This window comes from Lepus europaeus, chromosome 5, assembly GCF_033115175.1.
Source record: "Lepus europaeus isolate LE1 chromosome 5, mLepTim1.pri, whole genome shotgun sequence".
Classification (NCBI taxonomy): Eukaryota; Metazoa; Chordata; class Mammalia; order Lagomorpha; family Leporidae; genus Lepus; species Lepus europaeus.
In genome coordinates, this window is record NC_084831.1 from 24918894 (window position 1) to 24933730 (window position 14837).

The window sequence follows — 14837 nt, forward strand, 5'->3', positions numbered from 1 at the left end:
TTTCAAATACCATCCTGTATTTTGTCCTCTGGATAAAAACTCTTGGAAGATTAGGCTAACTTCTAGATCCTTTAAGCCGAGTTCTCTCTACTTCATTGGAAGCTATTGCAAACCAAAGTAGATAGACTTCTTTTTCCAGCGCTCAAGACACTACAGTCCATATTATCATTCAGTTTGAACTGTTGGTGGCTAATAGGAAAATTCCTAAAGGGACATTTGTGAGCAGAATTAAAAGTGCAGAGGATAGGCCGGCGCCGTGGCTCAACAGGCTAATCCTCCGCCTTGCGGCGCCGGCACACCAGGTTCTAGTCCCGGTCGGGGCACCGATCCTGTCCCGGTTGCCCCTCTTCCAGGCCAGCTCTCTGCTGTGGCCAGGGAGTGCAGTGGAGGATGGCCCAAGTACTTGGGCCCTGCACCCCATGGGAGACCAGGAGAAGCACCTGGCTCCTGCCATCGGATCAGCGTGGTACGCCGGCTGCAGCGCGCCAGCCGCGGCGGCCATTGGAGGGTGAACCAACGGCAAAAGGAAGACCTTTCTCTCTGTCTCTCTCTCTCACTGTCTAACTCTGCCTGTCAAAAAAAAAAAAAGTGCAGTAGGAACAAGGAAAGAACTCTTCTGTTGATGCTTAGGGGAAGATAGTTACTCTAAAATATTCTGAAAATCACTAGAAAGGATTTTAGGGAAATTTTCCATCCTGCAGAAAAGATTGCCCTCTTCACAAGTCTTGAATTATTTAGTAGGATTTTTTTTTTTTATTTGTTTTATGAAGCTGTGAGTGAAAGGTTAAAAACTCTGAGACATCAGTCAGAAGAATTTTTGTTCTGGGTTCTGTTAATTTTTACTTAAGATTTACTTTTTTTTTTTTTTTTTTTTTTTTGGACAGGCAGAGTTAGAGTTAGAGGAGAGAGAGAAAGGTCTTCCTTCTGTTGGTTCACCCCCGAAATGGCCGCTATGGCCGGTGCGCTGGGCTGATCCGAAGCCAGGAGCCAGGTGCTTCCTCCTGGTCTCCCAGGCGGGTGCAGGCACCCAAGCACTTGGGCCATCCTCCACTGCCTTCCCGGGCCACAGCAGAGAGCTGGACTGGAAGAGGAGCAACCGGGACTAAACACGACGCCCATATGGGATGCTGGCGCCCAGGTGGAGGATAGCCAAATGAGCCACGGCGCTGGCCCCAATTTCCTTAAGCAATCAAATGTTACTCATACTGACTTCTCATCTCTCTGCTTGTGCAATGTTTTTCTTGAATTATTTTAGGTCGAGTGGAAGTAGAGATGCTGCCCTGTAGCATGTCATGGGGCTGGGGACAGAGGGTGGATTTAAAAGCAGTTTGTCTGTATTCAGAGTCTGTGCAAGAGGCCTGCTCATTGCTTTTTCCCTCTGTGAGGTAACTGACTGCCTTATATCCTAGGCACTTGACATTGATGATTTCCAGTTATGTTTTCTTTTTTCATTCGGGGCATTTAAAGCAAGTTTCACAAGAAAAGCAATGATTAGCCGCTCATTTTATAACATTTTCCATGTTCTTCCTTATTCAGCAATCTGTACCCAATGTTATAAAAATCTCTGTCCCAATATTCAAGGAACAGCTGGAATAGCTTAATATAGTAGAAAGATAGCATACTTCAGTGGTGAGGATAATAAGCAGTGGTGAGGATAATAAGTACAAATTTAAGTACCATGCATGGAACCATGTGTCACTCTAGAAACTAACATTTATTAAGTACTTACCATTATTAGCAAGGAAATATTAACTTTTCACACTGAAATTTTATTTAAGATTTATTTATTTACTTGAAAGGCAGAGAGAGGTAGAGAGAGAGAGAGAGATTCTTATCTGGTTCACTTCCCCAAATGGCCAAGATGCCTGGAGCTGAGCCGAACTGAAGCCAGGAGCTTCTGCCATGTCTTCCTACATGGATGCAGGGGCCCAAGGACTTGGGCCATCTTCTGCTGCTTTCCCAGGCCATAGCAGAGAAGTGGGATCAGAAGTGGAGCAGGTGGGACTTGAACCAGTGCCCATATGGGATGCCAGCACTGCAGGGCGGCGGCATTTACCCACTTTGTCACAGCGCTGGCTCCTATTTTTAATTTTTAAAATTTATTTGAGGGGCTGGCGCTGTAGCACAGCAGGTTAACGCCCTGGCTTGCAGTGCCGGCATCCCATATGGGTGCTGGTTGGCGTCCCAGCTGCTCTATTTCCAATCCAGCTTTCTGCTATGGCCTGGGTAAGCAGCAGAAGATGGCCCTAGTGCTTGGGCCCCTGCACCTGCATGGGAGACCTGGAAGAAGCTTCTGGCTCCTGGCTTCAGATTGGCTCAGGTCTGGCCATTGTGATCATTTGGGGAGTGAACCAGCGGATAGAAGGCCTCTCTTGCTCTACCTCTCTCTGTAACTCTTTCAAATAAATAAAATTAAAAAAATAAAAAATAAAATTTATTTGAAAGGTGGAAAACAGAAATCTTCATACTGCTGGTTCACTCCCCAAATGCCCACAATGGCTAGGGCTGGGGCAGGCAAAGCCAGGAGCCTGGAATTTAATTCAGGTCTCCTCTGTGGGTGGCAGGAACTCAAGTACATGAGCCGTCATCTGCTGCCTCCCTGGGTAAGCATTAGCAGGAAGCAGAGTTAGGAATGAAACCTGGGCACTCCAGTACTGGATGGAGGCATCTCAGTCACTGTCCAAATGCCCACCCCAGCCAAAAGGGTTTTTAATAACATTTACAAAGAAATACCAATCATTTCTTTCCGGGCAGTCCCCACTGATAGAAAATATTATATGGAATTAAATTTTTTTAGAGATTTGTTTATTTGAAAGGTAGAGTCAGAGGCAGAGAGCTCTTCCATCTTCTGGTTCACTCCCCAAATGGCTGCAATGGCTAGAACTAGGCTGATCAGGAACCAAGAGCTTCCTCCTGGTCCGCCATATGGGTGCTAGGGGCTCAAGGACTTGGACCATCTTCCGCTGCTTTCCCTGGCACAATAGCAAGGAGCTGGGTTGGAAGTGGAGCAGCCAGGATTCAAACTGGTGCCCATATGGGATGCTGGCACTGCAGGCAGCAGCTTTACCTGCTGTGCCACAGCACTGGCCCCTGGAATTATAAATTCTTAGAGCAGAAAAGGACCATTACTATCTTCTCTTTAATCTCCTAACACATGAATTTGTTTTATATATTTTTGCCAAATGGCCATTTGGGCTTTGCTTAGAGTTCTGTTAATGGAATATTAATTACCATGAGGCAGGCGATTCATTGCTTAGAAAACTAATTGTTGGAAAATTATTCCTTACATTGATCCAGTTTTGGCTTCCCTGTAATTTCTGGAGGCAGTTTAGTCCTGCCCTCTAGGATCACAACAAAATAACTTTGTTCTTTCAGATATTAGAAATAATGATCTTTTCTTTTATAAAAAGAAAATAAATTAAAATCACCTATGATCCAGCTACTTTGAAATAATAAAATTAACATTTTTATTATCTTTTTTATACAGTAGAATATACACAGGGAAATCACATGTTTATAATCTGTTTTCTTTGTACTTAATGTATTTTAAGAACATTTCCATGTTAACTATTTCACTTATGATTTCAGTGATTGCAAAGTACTCTTAAATAATTTATTCCATCTGGATAATTAGGTTGTGTCCATTTTCATTACTAATGCTGCAGTGAACATTCTGGTTAATAAATGTTTATGTACAACTCTTATTTCTATAGGATGATTGCCTAGAAGTAGAATTGCTGGGTAAAGTATGTAAATATTTTAAAAACTTTTGTTAATGTATTACCAGATTGTTCTGTCCAGAAAAAAAATACTGTTATTTTAGATTAATTTTTTTACTCAAAAGGCAGAGTTACAGAGAGAAAAGGGGCGACAGAGAAATCTAACATCTGCTGATTTAGTCCCCAGATGGCCGCAGTAGCCAGGGCTGGGCCAGGCTGAAGCCAGGAGCCAGGATACTGGCATTGTAGGCAGTTGCTTAACCTGCTACACCACAGTGCCAGCCCCCCAAAATTCTATTTTATTGACATTAAATTGATAGGCACATTTTAATATTTTAAAAACTAGTGAGGTTAAAAACTTTGTATTATTCATATTTATATATAATTCCTTAAAGTCATCTAGTCCATCTTCCAGTTTTTATAGCTATCACCAAAAGATGCTTTTTTATAACTTTGTTCAAATAATACCTAATTAAGGTTCCCATGTTTAGGTCTTGTCCCTTGATCTCTTTTGATCTAGGTCAATTGTAGGTTTTCTCACTTTCTGAATTTTACATATTTCCTTGATTTTTTTTTTTTTTTTTTTTAACAGTTACACAGAGTGGGTTGGGGGAGAGACAGAGATCTTTTCATCTGCTGGTTAACTCCACAAATGGCTGCAACAGCTGCTGCTGCGTCTAGCTGAAGTCAGGAGCCAGGAGCTTTATCCAGGTCTCCCATTGTCAGTGTAGGGGCCCAAGCGCTTGGGCCATCCTCTGCTGCTTTCCGAGGTGCATTAACAGGGGGCTGGATCAGAAGTGGAACAACTGAGACACAAACTGGTGCCCATATGTGATGCTGGCAATACAGGTGGAGGCTTAAGCTGCTAACACCACAATGCTAGCCCCTGATGTTTAATTTATTACTGTGTTCCCTGAACTTCTTGTAAACTAGAACTTGGGTCTAAAGGCAGAATTAGATTCCAACTAAGCATTTTTGGTTCATAGATGCTATTATTTATTCTTTAGATATCAAATTAGGAAATATGTATGATATCTCTAATAACAAGTTGTTCCACAAATGAGGATATTGAGTTAAGGTATGAATTGCCATATCTCTCCATTGTGAGGCACATTTTTTTTCTCTTTTTTAATCAGTAAATCGTGTGGAGTGATACTTTGGGACCATGTAAATATCTTGTCCCCCAACAACTGATCATTTATCTAATGGTTTGACGTGCATTCATGATCTTTGCCTACATGAGTTCCTCTACTGGGATTTGCATAGAAAATGTTCATTTTTAAAACATACCGTTTTTCTGTACTTATTAACTAGCATTCTTTTATAAATTTCTATTTTTGTTTAATCTTCACTTATTTTCATTTTATGTGAAAGAGAGAAACATCGTCCAGGGATTATCTCCCCAAATATCTGCCACAGACAGGGCTGGGCCAGGCTGAAATCAGGAGCCTAGAAAGCTATCTGGGTCTCCCATATGAGTGGCAGGGACAGAGTCCTTGAGCTGTCACTAGCAGCATCCCAGGTATGCGTTGGCAGGAATCTGGATTAAAAGAAGGTGAGCTGGGACTCGAACCAGATACTCTGAAAAAGGATGATCTTCACTGCTGTGCCCAAACACCTGCTCCAGGTCTTTCTATTTTTTTAGTTTCATTATGACTTCCTAAAGTTTTTGAAAGTATATTATATTGGGGCCGGCTTTGTGGCGAAATGGGTAAAGCTGCCATCTGCAGTTCCAGCATCCATATGGGCGCCGGTTCGAGTCCCAGCTGCTTTACTTCCGATCTGGCTCTCTGCTATGGCCTGGGAAAGCAGAAGATGGCCCAAGTCCTTGGGCCCCTGCACCTGGTGGGACATCCGGAAGAAGCTCCTGGCTTTGGATTGGCACATCCAGAAGAAGATCAGCACAGCTCCAGTCACTGACGGCCAACTAGGGAGTGAGCTAGGGGATGGAAGACTCTCTTTCTGCCTCTCTGTAACTTTGCCTTTTAAATAAATAAATCTTTTAAAAATTTATAATATAGTTGGGGCCAGCATTATGGCATAGTGGGCTAAGCCTCCACCTGCAATGCCAGTATCCCATATGGGTACCAACCAGTTCTTGTCCTGGCTGCTCCTCTTTTGATCCCACTTTCTGCTATGGCCTGGGAAAACAGTAGAAAATGGCCCAAGTGCTTGGATCCCTGTACCCTAGTGGAAGACTGGAAGAAGCTCTTGGTTTTGGATTGGCTCAGCTCTGGCTGTTGTGGCCATTTGGGGAATGAACTAGCAGATGGAAGACTTTTCTCTCTGTAACTCTCTCAAAATATAAAAAGTGTATTGTAGTCAACTGTAGTTGCTGTTATTTGGGGTGCTCGGTTTATCTCAGATTTGAGTAGTTATTAGTTTCTTCAAGCTGGTTCTCATTCCTTTTGAAATACTTCATTAATCTTAATTATAGTAAAACTATAAAATTTACCATTTTTGGGCCGGCGCCATGGCTTAACAGGCTAATCCTCCGCCTTGCGGCGCCGGCACACCGGGTTCTAGTTCCGGTTGGGGCGCCGGATTCTGTCCCGGTTGCCCCTCTTCCAGGCCAGCTCTCTGCTATGGCCCGGGAGTGCAGTGGAGGATGGCCCAAGTCCTTGGGCCCTGCACCCGCATGGGAGACCAGGAGAAGCACCTGGCTCCTGGCTTTGGATCCATTGGAGGGTGAACCAATGGCAAAAAGGAAGACCTTTCTCTCTGTCTCTCTCTCTCACTATCCACTCTGCCTGTCAAAAAATAAATAAATAAATAAATAAATTTACCATTTTTAAATGTATAGTTTAGAAGGCTAGCATTGTGGCACAGATAGTTAAACCATTGCTTGCAATGCTGGCATCCCACATCAGAGTGCTGGTTTGAGCCCTGGCTCTTCAGCTTGCTTGCTTTTTTTTTTTTTTTTTAAAGAATTTATTTATTTAAAAGAGTTATGGAGAGACAGAGATCTTCCATCCACTGGCTCATTCCCTAAGTGGCTTCAGTGGCTAGGGCTGGACCAGACCAGAACCAGGAACTTCATCCAGGTCTCCCATATGAATGCAGGGGTCCAAGCACTTGGGACATCCTGTGCTGCTTCCCCAGGTGCATTAGAGAGCTGGATTGGAAGTGGAGCTTCCCCAGGTGCATTAGCAGGGAGCTGTGTCAGAAGTGGAACAGGGGCTGACGCCATGGCGCAGCACGTTAACACCCTGGCCTGAAGCGCTGGCATTCCATATGGGCGTCGGTTCCAGTCCTGGCTGCTCTACTTCCATCCAGCTCTCTGCTGTGGCCTGGGATAGCAGTAGAAGATGGCTCAAGTCTTTGGGCCCCTGGACCTGCGTGGGAGACCCGGAGGAAGCTCCTGGCTCCTGGCTTCGGATTGGCACAGTTCCAGCCGTTGCAGCCAGTTGGGGAGTAAACCAGTGGATGGAAGACCTCTCTCTCTGCCTTTCCTCTCTCTGTGTAACTCTGACTCTCAAGTAAAATAAATAAATCTTAAAGGAAGTGGAGCAGCCATGACTCAACTGGTGTCCATATGGGATGCTGGAGTCACGGGCAGCAGCTTAATCCTCTGTGCTGTAAGGCTAGCACACCTATTCTGCTTTCAATACACCTGGGAAGGCAGCAGAGGTTGGCCTAAGTACTTGGGCTAGTGCAACCCCTGAGGGAAACCCAAATGGAGTTCTGGGCTCAGCTTTAGTCTGGACCATCCTAGCTATTGAAAGAGAGTGAACTGGGGGCCAGCAATATGGCACAGTGGGTAAAAACCCCTGGCCTGCAGCACTGGCATCCCATGTGGGTGCTGGTTTAAGTCCCCGCTGCTGCTCTTCTGATGCAGCTCTCTCCTGTGCTCTGGGAAAGCATCAGAAGATGGCTCCCTACACCCAGAAAAGGCTCATATTTTTTTTTAAAGATTCATTTATTTGAAGGCAGTGTTACAGAGAGGCAGAGAGAGAGAGAGGTCTTCCATCTGCTAGCTCACTTCCCAGATGGCCGCAATGGCTGGAGCTGCGCTGATCCGAAGCCAGGAGCTAGGAGCTTCTTCCAGGTCTCCCACGCAGGTACAGGGGCCCAAGAACTTGAGCCATCTTCCACTGCTTTCCCAGGCCATAGCAGAGAGCTGGATCAGAAGTGGAGCAGCCAGGACTTGAACTGGCTGGGCGCCCACATGGGATGTCAGCACTGCAGGTGGTGGCTTTACCTGGCATATCACAGCACCAGCCCCAATAAATCTTTTTAAAAAATAGAAAACATCATTTAAAAAAATAAGTGAACTAACAAGTGGAAGATCTCTCTCTTTGTCTCTACCTCTTTCTGTATCAGTCTGCTAGTCAAATAAGTAAATCTTATATAGTTCAAGGGGCCAGTGCTGAGATGTAGCGGGTGAAACCGTTTTTCTGGGTCCAAAACAAGGAACCAGGAGCTTCATTCAGGTCTTCCACATGGGTGGTGGGGGCCCAAATACTTGGGCCATCTTCCGCCTTTCCAGGTGCATCAGCAGGGAGCTGGATGGAAAGCAAAACAGCTGGGTCATGAACTGTATCCCGTGTGGGATGCTGGCATTGCAGGCAGCCTGCTTAACCTGTGAAGCCACAACACTGGCCCCTCTGCAGAAATTTCGCATCATATAGTTCTGAAACTATATGCATTGGAGCCGGTGCTGTGGCGCAGCAGGTTAATGCCCTGACCTGAAGTGCCGGCATCCCATATGGGTGCCGGTTCGAGACCTGGACGCTCCACTACCAATCCAGCTCTCTGCTGTGGCCTGGGAAAGCAGTAGAAGATTACCCAAGACCTTGGGCCTCTGTACCCTTGTGGGAGACCCGGAGGAAACTCCTGGCTCCTGGTTCCTAGCTTTGGATCGCACAGCTCCGTTGCAGCCATCTGGGGAGTGAACCAGCGGATGGAAGACCTCTGTTTCTCTCTGCCTCTCCTCTCTCTGTGTAATTCTGACTTTCAAATAAATCTTTAAACATTTCCCTTTTTGGATTTATGTAGTTATTTTAGAGAGAGAGAGAGAGAAAATAACAAACATTTTTAAAAAGCTAATCAGTTTAATTCCTTTGTGTGTGACTTAACCATTTCCTCTCTGAAAATACCTGTGTTCTTTGTATCTACTGTATTCTAAAATTTTGTAGTGATTATTGAGATGTGTTGACATGGTCTTTTTTTCCCCCTTTTGCATTCCTTGTTTTAGAAACTCAGTGGGCCTTTTAATCTGCAAAACATAGTCTTTAGTTGGGAAGTTGTTTTTTTTTTGTTTTTTTTTTATACAGTTTTTCTTCCTCTTTGCATTATCTATTCTCTTTCAGGAACTCCTAATAGATACTGAACCTTCAAGGATTGATGTTCTGAGTCTCTTTCCATCTTTGTTCTGCCTATTCACTCTGGGATCTTTTCTCAACTATATCTTTTTATTCTTTTATTGACTTCTTTATTTCCCTATTTATGTTTACACTTTCCAAAAGTTCTTTGTTGTTTTTTTCCATTTTCATAGCATTTTATGGATGAATTTATCTTCTCTGAAGATTTCTTTTTGAATTATAATTGAAATACAACGTACATTTTCATGTGCTTATTTGTCATCTCTATATATGTTTTTAAAGTTTTAGTTATCTGAAAGAATAACAGAGGGAGAGGTTTTGCATTCATTGGTTGACTCCTCAAATGCCTACAACAACCACAACTGGTCCAGGCCAAAGCCAAGAGCCTGGAACTCTATCTAGCTCTCCCATGTGGGTGGCAGGAACCCAAGTATTTGGGCCATAATTTGCTGTCTCCCAGGAGCATTCATAGGAAGCTGGATTGAAAGTGGAGATGAGACTTGATCTGATACGGGATGAAGGCATACCAAGTGGTGATTTAACCCACTGTGCCACAACACCTGAGCTTTTTTTGTTGTTGTTAGCATCAGCTTTAGCTTGTCAATTCAAGTATACCTGCTGGGTATTTAATTGGAATTGTTACAGCTTTTATTTTAAAGATCTTATACATGTTCTCTTAAATTCATTAATTAAGTACAAGGGTACCTTAACATAAAGTTCATGGAAAATGGAATTTAAAGATGCATTTGGGTGCTGGTGTTGTGGTAAAATGCGTTTAAGCTGCTGCTTGCGATACCAGCATCGCATGTTGGAGTCCCAGCTACTCTGTCTAATCCAACTCCTTGCTGATGTCCCTGGGAAGGTAGCAGATGATGGCCCAAGTACTAGAGCCCCTGTCATTCTTGTGGGATACCAGGATAGAGTTCCTGGCTCCTGGCTTTGTCCTGGCCCACTCCTGGCTATTACAGGCATTTGGAGAGTGAGCTAGGGGATGAAAGATCTGTCTGTTGCTTTTCCTTTCAAATAAATACATTGTCAGGTCTGGTGTTGTGCCCGCAGTGCCGGCATCACATATGGGTGCTGGTTCAAGTCCTAGCTGCTCCACTTCTGATCCAGCTCCCTGCTGGTGCACCTCTGAGGGCAGTGGAGGACAGCCTGGGTGCTTGGGCCCCTGCACCCGTGTGAGAGACTGAAGAAACTCCTGGCCTCAGCCTAGCACAGCCCCAGATAGTTGCAGCCAGCTAGGGAGTGAGCCAGTGGATGGAATACCTCTCTCCATCTCTCCTTTTCTCTCTTTCTCTCTCTCTCTGTAGCTCTGACTTTCAAATAAATAAGTCTTATTTTAAAATTAAATTAAATACTTCATCAAACTTTTTTTAAATAATAAATTTGTTTAGGGTCAAAAATTTTGAAATCCCTGCATAATTTTTTCATAATACACATTTTATTATGAGCTTTTTAAATACTCCTCATATGTATGGATTTCAAAGTTTTTTGTGCTAAGATAAACTGAATTCCATTTTTATACAAACATTTTGAAATACCCTCATGTTATTGTAAATGGTAGACTTTTATGTTTTAATTTCCAGTTGGCACATAGAAAATAAGTGATTTTATATTTTAATATTGTATCATACAAACCATGCTAAATTTTGCTAACATTTTAATGGATTCCTTAGAACTTGTTGTGTTACATGGTAATATTATCTGCAAATAAAGACAACATTTCTTTCCAACTTATGAGCTTTTCCTTTCTTCCCATATTGCATTGACTGGAACTTTTAGTATGTTAGTAGCTGTATATTTGTCATAGATGTCCTTTATCAGTTTGAGAAAGTTCTCATATTCAAAGTTTTGTTGAGAGTTTTTCTCATGAGTGAGTGGTGAATCTTACCAAATGGTTTTTCTGCATTTATTTAGAATATCATATAGTGTTGCTCCTTTGTACTTAGTTGCATTCTATTTTTAAATTTTTACTTGTTAGTCCAACTTCTATTTCTAAGATAAATTCATTTGGTCTTGGTGAATTATTCCTTACTAATTTGTAATACTTTTTTTTTTTTTTTTGACAGGCAGAGTGGACAGTGAGAGAGAGAGAGACAGAGAGAAAGGTCTTCCTTTTGCCGTTGGTTCACCCTCTAATGGCCGCCGCGGTAGCGCGCTGCGGCCGGCGCACCGCGCTGTTCCGATGGCAGGAGCCAGGTGCTTCTCCTGGTCTCCCATGGGGTGCAGGGCCCAAGGACTTGGGCCATCCTCCACTGCACTCCCTGGCCACAGCAGAGAGCTGGCCTGGAAGAGGGGCAACTGGGACAGGATCGGTGCCCCGACCGGGACTAGAACCCGGTGTGCCGGCGCCGCAAGGCGGAGGATTAGCCTGTTGAGCCACGGCGCCGGCCATGTAATACTTTTTTTTAAGATATTTATTTATTTGAAAGAGTTCCAGAGAGGCAGAGAGAGAGAGAGAGGTCTTCCATCCGCTGGTTCACTCCCAAAATGGCTGCAATGGCCAGAACTAAACCCATCCAAAACCAGAAGCCAGGAGCCTCTTCCAGGTCTAACACGAGGGTGGAGGGACCCAAAGACTTGGTCCATCTTCTGCTGCTTTCCTAGGCACATTAGTAGGGAGCTGGATTGGAAGTGGAATAGCCAGGACTCGAACTGATGCCCATATGGGATGCCAGCGCTGCAACCCACTGTGTCACAGCGCTGGCCCTTACTTTTTAATTTTTAAATGTTTTTTTTTTTTTAATTAATTAATTAATTTTTTTGACAGAGTGGACAGTGAGAGAGAGAGAGACAGAAAGGTCTTCCTTTACCGTTGGTTCACCCTCCAATGGCTGCTGCGGCCGGCGCACAGCGCTGATCCGAAGCCAGGAGCCAGGTGCTTCTCCTGGTCTCCCATGCGGGTGCAGGGCCCAAGCACTTGGGCCATCCTCCACTGCATTCCCGGGCCATAGCAGAGAGCTGGCCTGGAAGAGGGGCAACCGGGACAGAATCCGGCGCCCCAACCGGGACTAGAACCCGGTGTGCCAGCGCCGCAAGGCGGAGGATTAGTCTGTTGAGCCGCGGCACTGGCCAACTCTTTAATTTTTAATGTTGGTCATTGTGTCTTTGTTTTCTTGAACATTGTATCTAAAGATTTATCAATTTTAGTGACCCTCCCCCCAAGTAAGTTTTTAGTCCATATTTTTATATTGGTTGTGGCCATTATGTTTTCTGTTTCACTGATATTTTTCACTTTGTTTTTTCTTTTCTTTCATTTGTTTTGAGTTTAATTTGCTTTTGTGTTCTAGATTTTTTTAAAAAAAAGATGTATTTATTTATTTGAAAATCAGAGCAAAACAGAGATCTTCATTTACTGCTTCACTTCCCAGATGCCTGCAATGGCTAGGTCTGGGCCAGGCCAAACCCATGAGCCAGGAACCCCTTCCTGGTCTCCATATGTGGTGGGCCATCTTCCATTGAATTCCCAGACACATTAACTGGGTTAGAAGCAGAGCAGCTGGGACTCTAACCGGTGGCCATATGTGATGCTGGTGGTGCAAGCTGTGGCTTAATCCACTGTACCACAATGCTGGGCCCTAGCTTTCTTTTGTTTTGACTTATGTTTGCATTTTTTTCTTCCTTTGACTTTTTAAAAGATTTTTATTTATTTATTTGAAGAACAGAGAGAGGGAGAGGCAGAGAGGTCTTCCATCCACTGGTTCATTCCCCAAATGGCTGCCACTGGCTGTAGCTGAGCCAATCTGAAGTCAGGAGCCAGGAGATTCTTTTGGGTCTCCCACATGGGTGCAGGGGCCCAAGGACTTGCACCATCTTCTGCTTTCCCAGGCCATAGCAGAGAGCTGGATTGGAAATGGAGCAGCCGGGACTTGAACCTGAGCCCATATGGGATTCCAGCACTGCAGGCGGAGTCTTAGCCCACTGTGCCACAGTGCCGCGTCTCTTTTGACTTTTATTTTTAAAAGATTTAATTATTTATTTGAAAGTCGGAATTACACAGAGAGAGAAGGGGAGGCAGAGAGGGCTTCCATCCGCTGTTTCACTCCCCAATTGGCCACAATGGCCAGAGCTGCGCCGATCCGAAGCCAGGAGCAAAGAGCTTCCTCCGGGTTTCCCACATGGGTGCAGGGACCCAAGCACTTGGGCCATCTTCTGCTGCTTACCCAGGCCATAGCAGAGAGCTGGATTGGAAGTGGAACAGCCGAGATTCGAACTGGCACCCATGTGGGATGTCAGCACTGCAGGTGGTGGCTTTACTCACTACACCACAGCGCTGGCTCCTTCCTTTGACTTTTGACTTACTTTTGTCTATATGCTTGAAGCGATGTTTGTAGACAGCTTATAGTTGAATCTTGCTTTTGTCCCCCCAGCCTCACAATCAGTTTCACATTTGGTCATATTAAATCTACCATCTTGATACTTATTTCAATTTGTATAACAAACTCATTGCCTATTAACATAAGTAATACATTATCTATCATAAGTAACTGCTTTTATATTAATGTATTTATTACACATAGCTAACTAAACAAAGCACATTTATGAAAAGGTGACACACTTTTTTTTTTTTTTTTTTTTTTGACAGGCAGAGTGGACAGTGAGAGAGAGACAGAGAGAAAGGTCTTCCTTTTGCCGTTGGTTCACCCTCCAATGGCCGCCGCGGTAGCGCGCTGCGGCCAGCGCACTGCGCTGTTCCGATGGCAGGAGCCAGGTGCTTCTCCTGGTCTCCCATGGGGTGCAGGGCCCAAACACTGGGGCCATCCTCCACTGCCTTCCCTGGCCACAGCAGAGAGCTGGCCTGGAAGAGGGGCAACCGGGACAGGATCGGTGCCCCGACCGGGACTAGAACCCGGTGTGCCGGCGCCGCAAGGTGGAGGATTAGCCTGTTGAGCCACGGCGCCGGCCTAGGTGACACACTTTAATATATGGCTTTATTGGAGACTACTGGATACTCTTTTTGTGATTGTGAATTCAATAATCTGTCACCTAGCCTCTAGAAAGCTCTACCATGCACTTGTGAGAGAATATAAATGAAAAAGCCAAAAAACGGGGCCGGCGCAGTGGCGTAGCAGGTAAAGCTGCCTCCTGCAGTGCTGGCATCCCATATGGGCACTGGTTCGAGTCTTGGCTGCTCCGCTTCTGATCCAGGTCTCTATGCTGTGGCCTGTGAAAGCAGTGGAAGATGGCCCAAGTCCTTGGGCCCTTGCCTCCACGTGGGAGACCCACAATAAGCTCCTGGCTCCTGGCTTCAGATTGGTGCAGCTCCAGCCGATGTGGCCAATTAGAGAGTGAACCAGAGGATGGAAGACTTTCTCTCTCTGCCGCTCTCTCTCTGTAATTCTGATTTTCAAATAAAGAAATCTTTAAAAAAAAAAAAAAAAGCCAAATAACATGTTAGTGTTATGAAAATAATTTTGACCTAGTAAAGCCTCAAAAGGGTCTTGAAAGTCCCAGGGATCCTTGAACACACTTTGAGAACTATTGCTCTGTAGTTTACAAGTAATATATCATTTATAGGCTGGCACCACGGCTCAATAGGCTAATCCTCCACCTTGTGGCACTGGCACACCAGGTTCTAGTCCCGGTCGGGGCGCCGGATTCTGTCCCGGTTGCCCCTCTTCCAGGCCAGCTCTCTGCTGTGGCCCGGGAGTGCAGTGGAGGATGGCCCAAGTGCTTGGGCCCTGCACCCCATGGGAGACCAGGAGAAGCACCTGGCTCCTGCCTTCAGATCAGTGTGGTGCGCCAGCCGCAGCGCACCAGCCGCGGCGGCCATTGGAGGGTGAACTCACGG

The 14837-nt window shown here is 44.9% G+C and overlaps 1 protein-coding gene across 6 annotated transcripts in view; it reads left to right on the top strand.

The window, feature by feature from the left end:
• Positions 1 to 14837, top strand: part of S100PBP (S100P binding protein) — a 40743-nt gene that overhangs the window by 12893 nt on the left and 13013 nt on the right. The window lies entirely within an intron of this gene.